General features: G+C 37.2%; 1 long non-coding RNA gene across 1 annotated transcript in view; it reads left to right on the top strand.

Annotated features, from left to right (window-relative positions):
- Positions 1-8,211, top strand: part of LOC146396175 (uncharacterized) — a 65,520-nt gene extending 57,309 nt beyond the window's left edge. The window contains exon 2 of the long non-coding RNA XR_014830004.1: positions 2,847-8,211. This is a non-coding gene — a long non-coding RNA (uncharacterized LOC146396175). The remainder of the gene's footprint in view (positions 1-2,846) is intronic.
- Positions 8,212-13,814: the final 5,603 nt, after the last annotated feature.

A 13,814-nucleotide genomic window follows, 5' to 3' on the forward strand; every position in this document is an offset into this window, starting at 1 on the left:
TTCAGGGCCTCACTTGTGGCGTATGTAAATTTCCAAGCTAGGGGTCACATTGGAGCTACAGCTGCCAACCTACGCCACAGTCACAGCAACGCAGGATCCAGACCATGTATGTCTGCAACCTACATCACAGCTCACAGGAACGCTGGATCCTTAACCCACTGAGTGAGGCCAGGGATCCAACCCACATCCTCATGGATCCTAGTCGAGTTTGTTAACCGCTGAGCCAAGAAAGGAACTCCTATTATAGAATTTTATATAAATATCCTGTGGCTTAAATTTTATTATTATTATTTATAACATAGTGGTAAGTGTAACAAAATACATTCACAAATTCTTTGGTATTAAAAAATGATAAATTTTTATTACTTGAAGCAAAAGATAATAATGCAATATACATGTGATCTTCTCTCCAGTGCCTCCTATGTCAACACAGTTTAATATAATGAAAAAGAGTGTAACTAAATCATGATTTGGTTAAATTTCAGAGCCATTATTTCTTTCATAAAATACTGTCATCTTAAAATAGGGAACATTTGCTCATTTCCTTTCTTCCCTAAAATAGTTTTAGTCATTGGTATTTTTAATCCTAAAGCACATAAGATTACTGAACAGGAAAAAATAAGATTTAAGAATACTTCAAATTCCTGTCATTTTAGGAGTTATTGATTGTGTTCCCCTCCCTACAAAAAAAAAGAAAAAGACCAGAAATAAAATAATTGTAGCACAAAATGTGGCCAGTTAAAGAACAAAGAATTCTGTCAAGGGTTTAATGGACAAATATTATTAAAACCATGTTTTGGTTTGTTTTTTAACCTTTGAAATCAACTACAAGTACTATTTGAGAGTTTTGCAAGGTTAAGACCAGTCATTGCCATTTCTAATAGATTGTTCAAATATTGAATAATTACAGCTTTCCTTCGCATAGCCACTGGAAATTTTCTTACTAAAAATAACAAATGGGTTATTTTCAGCTAATAAATCCCTGAGCAATAGGGCAGGAAAGTCAAGTGTCAAGAGGCTGCTGTTGCTATAAAGAGGGCATTTCTGCCATAGGAACCCCTCAGACCCGATGTTGCTATCAGCCACATTTCCAAATTCTTTCGGCACACCTCACTTCTCACTGGACCTTTAAATGTTTCATGCAGCCCAATTCCCAAATTATTGCTTCTCATTAAATTCTTCATACAAAAATTGCTTTTTGCTACTTCTCACAAGGTGTGGTATTCAAAAGGTAAATTCTTCATACAAAAATTGCTTTTGCTACTTCTCACAAGGTGTGGTATTCAAAAGGGCAGGTCTAGAGCCAGGGTGCTTGGATTCAGGATTGGTCCAACCACTCGCCAGGGTGCTTGGATTCAGGACTGGTCCAACCACTCGCCAGGGTGCTTGGATTCAGGACTGGTCCAACCACTCGCCAGGGTGCTTGGATTCAGGACTGGTCCAACCACTCGCCAGGGTGCTTGGATTCAGGACTGGTCCAACCACTCGCCAGGGTGCTTGGATTCAGGATTGGTCCAACCACTCGCCAGGGTGCTTGGATTCAGGATTGGTCCAACCACTCACTTGGGCAGGCAGTCAACCTTCTGTGCCGCAATTCCCGCACTCTTCTCTTAAGAATGTACTGCCCCCCTAAGTTATGTAGGGGTTATTAAATGAGTTAATACACAAGAAAACCTTGGAAGGAGTGCCTGGCACATCAGAAGCATTATAGAAGCATTTATTTAAAAAAAAAAAAAAGTAGGATTGATTTGCAATGTTTCAGGTGTACAGTAAAGTGATTCGGTTACACACACACACACGCAGGTGACTATATATCTATTCTTTCTCAGATTCTTTTCCATGATAGGTGGTAAATATAGTTCCTTGTGCTATACAGCAAGTCCTGGCTATTTATTTTATATATAAAAACGTTCATTTTTATTAAACACACTTATTCTTATAAATCTTGCATCTGTATTTCACCCCCCCCCTTTTTTATTGACTCTCCCTAGTACTCACTGTCTAAAAGAAATCATCTATTTTTTCTGTCTTCCAAAACACAAACATTGTTCTCTGCCTTTCATTAACTGAAGCTTATCATTTCCTAGCTAACCGGACTCCCAATTCACGTCCTGGATATGTTTACTGAAATTAATCCATATTAGAGAAGCCCAGGACCTACCATAGTATTAGAAAAACTTGAACATGAGTGTCTTAAAGCTGAGTGTGGATGGTCCAGTGAGCCTTTATCTGTATTTTAGGTTTGGCCCCGAGGTTACTACAGGACAGTAGAGTCCTGTGTGGTGGAGCATCTGTGCTGTACACCTGTTTCCCCCCCACTATTCAGTTCTCTCAGGTGAGTCATTATATGAGTGGTTCCCAGCAATTTATAGGCAGAATTCCTTAAAATACCCTTTCTCCTTTGGGCTGTTCCCCACATGGATCTTCAGGAATCAGACATATGGGTCTTTCATCAATGATATATATATTTTTCAGTCCATCTTTTCCTAATTCAGCATGAGGATATGTGAGAAAAGTTATAAAACAGCATATGTTAGTTTCTTACTTAAGAAATATATCACATTCTGTTATGGTATAATAAGTAGATATATAGGTAGATAGATCTATAGATTGAATAACCTGATTTATCAATTTAGGGAAGTTACTATACATTTTTTTTTAAAAATTTAATTTAGTATCCCAAGCCACTATATGTCCAGGTGAATAGGCAATCCAATATTTCAATTTGGGCACCTCCAAGAATTAATCAAACATTCTGGATTAATTTAATCCTTAATCCTTGGAAGCATTTTTCTCTCTTGTGTTGGTATAGGCATTTCAGTACTTTTTTTTTTTTTACTTTTTAGGGCCACAGCTAGGGGTCTTACTGGAGCTGCAGCTACCAGCGTACACTACAGCCAGAGAAACTCCTGATTCGAGCCATACCTGTGACCTACTCATGGCAATGCTGGATCCTTAACCCACTGGGTGAAGCCAAGGATGGAACCCAAATCCTCATGGTTAGTAGTTGGGTTCGTTACCACTGAGCCACAAGGGGAACTTCATATTTCAGTACTCTCTTTTTGAGATTGCAAACCCATCACTCCCTCTGATATACCAAGTTAAAAGTGACTGAAGATATTACAGCTACCAGAAGGGGAGACCTCTCCTCTCATGGTTAAGTCTGTTTCAGAAGTGTTACCTCAGAAGGAAGAAGTCATACAATTTATGCGGCCAGGAACAAAGGCTCTTCCTCCACTATCACTAGCGGTGGTGTAAATCTCAACCTACTCTCTCAATTTCATGTTCACAAAAGGTTGTTCCATGCTAGACATGATGTCTTGACCTTTAGTTCGACTCATACGCTCTTGACATTATAGCCGAAGCCCATGCTCAGCATCATGTGTCTGTGGGTAAATCAGCCACACGATGTGCCAGGATCAGCCCTCCACCAGCACTGAGGACATATTTTCACATGGTAAGGACCTCTTTAGATTTTTGTTTTCAATTATACCGACCAGGCTGCCTCTCCCATCAGCCCTTTCTCATGTGAGGACATGTTTAGGACACATTTCCTATGTTTTTATTAGAAACAACACTGCAATGAATAGTTTTTGACGTACATATTCATATATTTGTCCAATTATATTTTAGAATAAAATTTTAGGACCTCTATTATGGAAGCAAAGATGGAATATTTTTAAAGACTTTAGTAGCTTTCCCCAAAGGCTCTTAGATTCATTATACATTTTCACCCTTCGATCCATGTTGTATGAGCCATAATTCATACCAACTCATCCACGGCATCGTAGAAGCATCTAACACTTTGAAATAAAAGATTTGCACATTCTTTAATTCCCATATCAATCTTGTGAGACTTGAAATAATATAAACGATGCTTGGGAGATTTAACTATCATGATTAAGATGAAACAGGTAATAATTGGTTGAGGTACACTTTGACTTGAATAATATGGATTGTATCGATGATTGATTCATTCTCTCATTCCCTATGCATTTGTCGAGCCCCACTTATGCACTAGGAACTGTGCAGGGAGCTGTATATACACCCATTAGCTGGAAGATATGCTTTCTGATACCACACAGAGCCTACCATTAAGGAGAGAGGCAAACATTTAAAAAAATTAACATTTGCATATTTATTGATATTGCAATAGGTGTATATTGGAGGTCTCTGGTGCAATGTGAGAATGTAACGGGGAAATTGTATCCAGTGAGGGCAGTAAACAAGGTACAAGAGATAAGGAACACAGACAGGCCTACAAAGACCCTGATAAGAGCTGCGAGAGTGAGAGGCTACATGGAATGAAGTAGAGCTGGAAAAGCAGAGGCCAGGTTGTGCAAAGCCCTCTGGTCCAGCACCTCCTCAGTGTCTAATGGTGAAGATGGGTTTTTGTTCTGTTTTGTTTTGCTTTTTAAGTTTTCATGGTATAACAATTTTATAAAAATAACAAATTGCCAAAAATACTACATTTAAAAATAAAAACTGCAAGCCCCAGATTTATTTGTGATTTCATCAGTCTTAAAATTACCTTGAAATGTCATGAAAGTGTCTAGATATTTGCCTCGGGTTTCTATGCTGATCTTCCTGGGGATTGAGATCAGTCGCAGGTGCTGGGATGCAGGGGACCCTCAGGCAGCTTTGCTTCAGGCCAAGGGTATCCTTAACAACACTGGGAAGCATGGGGGCAACATTACCAGGTGCATGGTTTGAGTTGATCACTCTGGTGGCCACGTGCACAGAAATTCTAAAGATTGGCTGCCTTTCTTGGCTCAAGTCCCTTTCCTCAATCTTCAGAGCCAGCAACACCAAGACAAGTCCTTTTAATCCTGCCATCTGGTTCTCTGTTTCTCTCTTCTGCCTCCCTTTTCCATTTTTAAGGACACTTGTCATTACATTCAGCCTTCCTAGATAACCGAAGATAAGTTCTCTATTGTAAAGTCGTCTGATTAGCAATCTTAAATCCCTCTGTTTTTTTAAGTTTCTCTTTGCCATGTAACATAACTTATACACAGGGTCTGGAGATTAGAATGTGGACTTCTTGGTGGGGGTAACATTGTGCTGCCTGCCACAAAGTTTAGGAATTTATCCACAGGGTGTGTAATGCGATGATGATCTTGGAAGGATGCTAGAGCTCAGTGGGTGCAGGAAGTGGGTACGTGGTAGGCGAGAAATGAAGTGACTATGGAAAACTTTGGGAAATTTGGTTGTGAGTGAAAGGAAGTAACATGTGGCTGTGGGAGGTTTGGGATCTAGGAAGAATTATTTTATAGGAAATCGTGAAAATGTCTCATAACCAATGCAAAGCATCCAATTAAGAGGTGTTGTCTATAGCATAGAGAGAAGTGATACTCATTAGTTTAAGGTTCCTGAGAGAACAGGCAGGGGAATAAGCTTAAGCCTGCATTTGCCCCTATTCTAAACAGAAGGAATGAAAGTAGAGGGGTAGATGCATTTATGTGCTTATCAAAGAAATCTGAAAGGTTCATATTTTATGTCCTATTTTCTCATGTTAAATGCTGATGAGAAAAGAAGAATTGAGTTTGCAAACTAGGAATGTAATCATTAAAAATAAACACAATATACAGCATTCATATTTCCCCAGTGCATGAAAAGTCCTGCCTGCTAAGTGAAAACTTCTGGCTCACACCACACTTCAGTGAGGTAAATCCCTGGTGTGGGCATGTTATATGTTCCATCAAAGTTGATGGCATACTTTATACTGTTTAGAAAACATAAGCCATTTCCCATATGTGCTATCAACTTAAAACACTAAGGATTTTTGACTGAATAACTGACTAGGCAGCAGTTTGTTAGATGAATGGTGGAAACAAGTGATTTTTAATGGAGTCTCAGAAGATTTTGAGAAAAAGAAGATGCACTGTTAATGAAACAAACATGGATACGGAATGTACCAAGGCCTATTTTCACATCTTGGGTCCAATTTATTACTAAACAAAAAGTCGAAATGCCCATAAACACCCAGAATCCAAAGCAATCAGTGACTCTGTTCTTTTATATTCAGGAAGCTGAAGGCACCAAGAACAAGATGCAACCTTTTCCTGCTTTATAAATAGGATGGATATCCTAAGTGCACCAATTAGAGCCAATGTTGCTCAGCAGGGTAGTGTGGTCAGGTTGCTAGATAACGTATAGGGTGCTCAGTTGACTTTGAACTTCAGATAAAGAGCAAATAAATTTTTACCATCATTATGCCCCAGATCTTGCATCAACACATTTAGACTAATTATTTTAAATCTGAAATTCATATTCAAATTTAACTGGATGTCCTCTATTTTTATTTGCCAGATCTGGCAAACCATAGCCCTGCTGAAAATCCAGATATCTTCTATTTGCCTAGGATAACTATATTTTGTAGGAAGACAAATCTGGATTCAAAGGCTAAAAAAAATATTTGAACCATTTTTGGACTTGAGAAGTCTGAGCATATTGTTCGAAATCCAAAATGCTGGTGTTTCCGGGATATTTCAGGGGTTCATAGCAAACCGTAGGTTTGCAATTTAAATAGGGCTAAAATAGTTATTCTGGGAAAACATTTATGGTTGCTACATATATTTGGGCCATGACTTTCCTTAAAGTCTTTCATGATAAGCTTTCAGGAAATTTTCTATAGTTTGTTTGTTTGTTTCAGTGTAATACATAATATTGTAGAGAGATAGATTATATATTTTGTATATTCATGAATCCATCAATGAACTGGCCAAATAAAAGTGGATTTACTGTCACCATAACTTCTTCAGAACAGACTACTCTTACAGACCTATTTAGAAACCAGCAGTGACTTAGGGAAGTTGATGCCAAATATTATAATCAGCTTGGATGACAATTCCTTGGAATCTACCTCATGAATATTTATATTCATCCATATATCCCACAAATATTATGGAATAACTACATGGAAAGAAGTGAAGATAAAATGATGAATAGGGTAGACAAGTTCCTGTATTGGAAAGACAAATGCTGCATCAGGTTAAAGAGACACCAAAATGAGGAAAGTGTCCATGAGAGAAGGCCGCACAGAGAAATAAAACAGGTCTGAGGGATGGAGATACATCCTGGCAGGCACTTCGGCTTTGGTGCTCAGGGACGCTGGTCTGAGTGCATGAGTTTTCCATTGCAAAGTCCATTAGAGAGTTGCTTGGGGGGGATTAAAATACAGAGAGAAAGTCACTGTGGCTGGAACAGCGTGAGGAGTGTTATAGAAGATGAGGTGGGAGAAGCTGGCTGGCAGGACCATGCAGTGTTCTTTGGGTCAGAGCAAGGAACTCGGTTTTATCCTTTCTTTGCTGGGAAGCCTTTGGAGTGCTTTAAGCAAGAGAATAGTGTGATAAGTGCTGCACTGTAAGAAAACAAAGTGAAAACTTTAAGATATTTTTAAAAAGTAAATAATCATTTACTTATTAAATACTCTCTATGTCAATATAAAATGATTCTGAACTGTCAATATGGTAAAATATTGAAAATGCTAAAACAGGGAGTTCTCCTTGTGGCTCATGAGATTAAGAAACTCACTAGTATCCATGAGGATGCAGGTACTATCCCGGGCCTCGCTCAGTGGGTTAAGGATCTGGTGTTGCTGCAAGCTGCTGCATAGGTCAAAGATGTGGCTCGGATCTGGTGTTGCTGTGGCTGCAGTGTAGGCCAGCAGCTACAGATCCAATTTGACTCCTAGCTCTGGAATTTCCATACACTGCAGGAAGGGAAAAAAAAAAAAGAAAAGAAAATGCTCAAACAATGCTAGTAGGTATAGTTAAAAATTGGAAGAAAGAAAAAAATGTGCAAAAAATTTATCATGATAAATGTAAATGAAACTTTCTTGTTAAAAATGAAAATGCTCTCATATTAGCTAAGAACAAAGAAATTCAATAAAGTACAGATTTGTTCGCTTAAAAAGAAATGTACATAGATGTTGCTATTTAGCTGTTTAAAAAATATCCATTTCTAACTTATTGTTCAAACAAATACAATTACATATGTTAAGGTCTAACTTTTTGAATTTTAATATAAAAACATTGACTTTCAGATGCTGGGTAATAATTAAAATTCCACTTCCCAGGTGGCAACACTATTTGCTAGCCTTCTGGTGGAGATCACTTTGCAGTGTATACGAACATCAAACCATTATGTTGCACATCTGAAACTAATACAAATAAAATAAAATATTAATTCCCTCATACTTGAAAAAATAAATCTATTTTTTCTGTAATCATCTTGGAAAATATTTTAAACAAGAGTTTAAATATCAACTCTTGTACTGATATTTAATAAACAGCATTTTATTACAAAAGGAGGAATATTTTGTTTTTTAAAATTTTATAAATGAGGGATATTTAAATTGGTAATGAGGAAGAGAAAGAAATTTGTAGGGGAAAAAATCTATATATAACCCAGCTGGTTACACAGACTTGAAATCCTAAAATATACCTGAGTCTGCCAGGATGCTGAAAGCTAATTACCACGGTGAGAAGAACTGACCTAAATAGAAGAGACGTCAACATCCCTCCACCCTCTGAGGTGCCGCAGATTCAGAGATGGGTCTGAGCGCGCGCGCGTGTGTATGTGTGTGTGTGTGTGTGTGTGTGTGTGTGTGTGTGTGTGTGTGTCTCCCATGGTGGTGGGGAAGCTGTGGTCAAACCACATAACGTGGTGATTATTCCAAGTCTCAAATTCTTTTGTGGTGAAATAATTTCTGTAGTGGGATCATTGCCTTATAATTTGTGGCTGACTGTACTCAGAATGCATTTTATATAAATGAGCTGTGCAAGATCAGGAGAGATGGCCTGCAATTTTAATTACTCTACATGATGAAATTAAGTGGAGATTTTGGAGGAATATTTTTGTGAGAACATAGAACACCTACCAATGTCAATACTTTCGTAAGCCACTCCCTAAAGAACTCGGAAGGTATGAATTTATAGTCCCATTTTATCATTAAGGGAAAAAATGTGGGCAGATTAGTTGGGAAGTTTATTATAACAGACATTCTTCATTTCAGAATTTCTGTCTAAATTTTATAAATTGTGTTAACAAGTGATTGGCTGTCAATCTTAATATTCAAATGAGAATAACCCTGAAATAGAAAACTAATCATTTGATTCTAACTTGCCATTCCTACTATTTTTTAATGGGTCCCCAACCTAAAATCTATTCCATTTCAGAGTGAAAGCTTGATCCTTTGTGCCATGTGAATGGCAGTTAACAGTCCTTAAAGTTTTTCAGTGGGAAGAATTTCCAAAATAACTCAAAGAAATGTTCACTCCTTCTCAATATTTGCGTAAGTGAAATAGAACTGCAAACTTTGCGGAGTTCTTGATCCTCTGGCAGATCAAGACAAAGCACAAAGATACGTCAGTCATCGAACAAGAGACAATTTATCTCATGAACAAAACGCAGATTGTGGTCAGAGGACAAATCTTTTACAGTTACAATCATGCCTAAAAGGAAAACCATAATTACAGGGCGATGTGCCTCAATCAGACCATATCATTGCTCAGGGAAGCAGGTTGCTTGTGAAACTAATGGCTTTCTTTCTTATCATCTGTGAATCATGCCTTTCCTCTCGGTAATTAAAGCCTTTGATATGCATAGCAGTCAATAGCTTTGAGATAATGAAACAAATCAGGCCAAATATCCTGCTGTTAAAGTTAGAAATGCTACAACAAATGCTAATCTTCTTTTGCCTCAAATTGGGCATAGGAAAAAAAATATGTTACTCTAGAAAATATTCCAATTTAGATTCGAAGGTGGTGGTAAAGCCAAGATAGTGCCTTTTTTTTGCAATTTCTTGGAATATTGCCTATTAAATTAATTGAAGAGACCATGATGGATTCCTTTATTTGAAATCTTCCGTAACTTCAACATATAAATTAAATATGTAACAGTATATATTCCAACTATTTTTATGGTGAAATAATTTAATATTTGGCAGGTTTTCTGTGTGTGTTTCCCATCTTCCATTAGACGATAGTTCATGCTTAGAAACTTTACTACTCAAATGAAGTTTTTTCATCTACTCACTCTGTGTGCTAGATACCATGATGGGTGTTATACAGGCATGACCTCTAATCCTCAGCATCACTCTGCAAGTAAAGATTATTATTTTCATCCCACACATGAAGACATCTGGGAGACAAAACATGTGGCTCCCCAAAACGGAAAATCAAGAATGTGGCACAGCTGATCCTCAAAGGAAGAAGTATAGTGGGAAGGGGGGAGATGAGAGAGGGAAGCGTCTCTTAGAACCATGTTTACTTAACACAATGTTGGCAAGACAGTGATGAAAAAAGGTTGGTGGAAATACAACAAAGGAAGCAAGTGAAGCATCAGTGGTCAGACTCCAAGTCCTCTGAAGAACATCATCAACGCATAGCACCATTATATGCGCTGGATCCCCCACCCACCAAAGCCACACTCCACAGTCATACCTGCTGTTTCTCTTTTGGTTCCGACCTCAATTTGTCTCCTGAGAGAGGTCACTATTTCTCCCCCTTAAATCACACAAAATTCATGGTCCGTAGAATGGCCCTTATCATTTTTAGATTCCAAGTTTCGCATATAGGCTGTGCCCATAATCACCGTTCCCACTATGCACATGCTATCCAAGTACTCTAAGATAGGCGATGAGATTTGCACCTGTGAAAATGAATACTTTCTGATTGGAGGGTCTTACGGTAAAGGTTATGTGTAAAATACATGAACTTCAGTGCATGAAACATGTGACATCTGTCTTATTAGTTCAGAAGTTTTTTCAAAAATTTCTTCTTGGTCTGTCAGGTGTGTTCTGAATAAGCGAAGCTGTCAGAGGGCTGAGTTGCATGAACTGTTTCCAGGAAGTGTAAGTGCTGATGAGAGATGGAAAGCAAGGTTTTAGTTCTCATACTTGTCGGCTGGATTCCATGTGGGCCAAAGTTTACATCCATTGTCACAGTGTATCCTCTTAGGGCTGGTTTATTGTAAATGAAAGGAGATTGTTATCTTCGTAGAGGGTTTTTTTGTATAATGGTTTATAACATGATTTTTCATTATTATGTTACAGGTCTATCTCTTTCAATTACATGTAAGCTTCCTGAGGTCAATGATGATGCTGCATTCATCTTTGTACCCCAGAAATCAGCATGATTCTTGGAACTAGAAAATGCCAGATGAATGTTCATTCAATTAAACAAAGGATGAAGTATCTGTATAGTGGCTGATGTTGGCTATGAGAGCAAGAATGATGCAGTATAAACCATTGGGAGACTCACAATAATACAACATTCACATAACACAGACACAAACACGTTTAGTTACATAACTTTGCTTTCATCTTGGGCTGTTCATAACAGCTATTGTCTTATTAGCACTGTAAAAATGACCGCAAAACTCACTGTCATTTAACACTAAGAATTTCTTTCTCATCTGTGTGTCTGTTGAGTTTTAGGCTTGGTTGGGCTTGGCTCTAACCTGTGGTTTGCTTCATCTAGGCTGGCTCCACAAACCTGTCATCTTTCCTGGGCCAGAGGCTACACGTGACATGTTCTTCTCATGGCAAGAGGTGCAAGAGAGCACTCATGGCAGAGATTCCTTTCAATACCTCTGGTTACACCGCGTCCACTAACAACACCAAAGTCAAAAGAATCACAGTCACATAGTCAAGCCCAAACTACCAGGTTGAGGAGTACACTCTAGCCCCATTGAAGCTGCCACATTATTAACAGTGAATTATTCTGTTATAGAGGAGTCAATAATCAGTGGCCATAATTCAATCTACTTCAGACACTTTCACTGAATTGAAAAGATTGGATTGTCATAAGTGAGATGGAGAAAACTGTAGATAGAGTGAGTCTGGGAAGAAAGATCAGAAATTACTTTGGGCAGGTTACATTTAAGATGCCTATTAGTCTCTCTGGTTGAGATGCTGAGTAGGCCATTGGATGTACCAGTGTCAAGTTCAGAAGTAAAGACCAGGTTGGAGCTATAAAAGTGAGAGTCATCATTCATTCATAAATATTTATACTTTTCCTTTTATAATGGATGTTTTATAATTCCTTTTTACAATTGATAGCATTTCAAAAATTTATTTTAAAAATATTCTTACATATACTGATATCAAATTTTATTGCATTGTGTCAGAAAAATATCTTTCCAATGATCCTAATCTTTTGAGTTTTAGTTTATAGTCAGTCTGTGAATCTTCCATGTGTGCCTGAAAAGAATTTGCTCATTTTAAGGTATATAAATGGCTTTTAAAGTTCAAATCTATATGACTATTAATTTATCTCAATTTAAATATTAAATTTTATCAGTTTTGAGAAAGATATACCATATCCACATGAATGATGAAATATTTTTTAAAAATAACATTTTCTTTTATTTTTTATGTTTCTTTAATGTATTTTTTATGGCCACATCCACAGCATATGGAAGTTCCATACCCAGGGATTGAATCTGAGACAGAGCTGCAACCTACACTGCAGTGCAGCAACACCAGACCTTTTAAACCAGTGCTCCAGGCTGGGGATCAAACCTGTATCTCTGCAGAGAGCCAAGCCGCCATAGTCTGATCTTTAATCCATTGTGCCACAGCGGGAAATCCTACTTGATGTATTTTAAGTCTTTGTTAATGAGCTTGCATAAATTCAGGACTGTAAAATCTACATGGTGAAATGGTCCTTTTATGACAAACTTTCCCTAATAATGCTTTTAGACAACTTTCTTTAGTTAGTATTCATATCGTATATCTTTTCCCATTCCTTTCTCTCAAACTTTCTTTTTTCATTACATAATTATATTTATTTTTCTGTTATTTTTAGTCTTTTGCTATAACAGTTTAATCCATTAGCATAATTGTTTGTACTTCAATTTATTTCTTTAATTTTCTTTTTCCTTTTCATTTTATTCTTAATTCCATTTAATTGATCTATTTGTCCTTTTCTACTTTCAATTAAGCTATCAATTTTGATATATTTTACTTTTTCTTCTCAGCTGCTTTGGAAGTTATGCATTCATTCTCTAATCTGTCAGTAACTACAAGTATATAGTATAATCAGTAAAAAAATTCTCCATCTTCTGAAAAGCTTGACAATGTTAGAATTCCATATTTCTAATTTTCTCCTACGCTCTCAATCTTTGTTTGAAAATGTATTTTCACATCTCAGTGATGCTTCAGTTAGTTATGGAATTCTAGGTTGACCATTATTTTCCTTCAACATTTTGATTATATTTGTCTATTTCCTATGTTTTTATTTATTGTGTTTGAGAAGTCTGCTGCTAATGCAATTCCTGGTCCTTTATAGGCAGTATATTTTGGATCTGGTTGCTTTTGAAATTTTCTTTTGATGTTTATGTTTGTTATTTCTTTTGATGTTTATGTGTCTAGGTGTGAATATATTTATTTACTAAGGAATCTTTTTTCACATGACAAATTGGTGCCTGCTCAACCTGTATCCTCTGTTGTACAACAGTTTAAATAAATTCAACTCTTTCACCCATCCCTCCATCTAACTGAGATAATAGATGCCTTCCTTTGTTTAAATGAGTTGATATATGTAAATGTCAGCTGAAAATAGCACTGACACACATTAAGCGCTATGTAAATTTCTGCCACATGATAATAATAGTAAAGATGTAATGATGATGAAAGGGCAGAAATCAGAGAAATCATTGATACCTGAGGGTCAGTATGGAACAAAACACATGAAGAGCAGGTGGACTTATTCTGTGAGACCAGTCTAACTAACATGACTATACTGGTCATGTGGTAACCTGGTCATAAGCACAAGAGAGAATGTACATTTAGTGATATCACTGATAAC

This window comes from Sus scrofa, chromosome 15, assembly GCF_054392235.1.
Source record: "Sus scrofa isolate SSC_HxYL_T2T_F1_AM1 chromosome 15, Sscrofa_HxYL_maternal_Yorkshire_Landrace_v2.0, whole genome shotgun sequence".
Lineage (NCBI taxonomy): Eukaryota > Metazoa > Chordata > Mammalia > Artiodactyla > Suidae > Sus > Sus scrofa.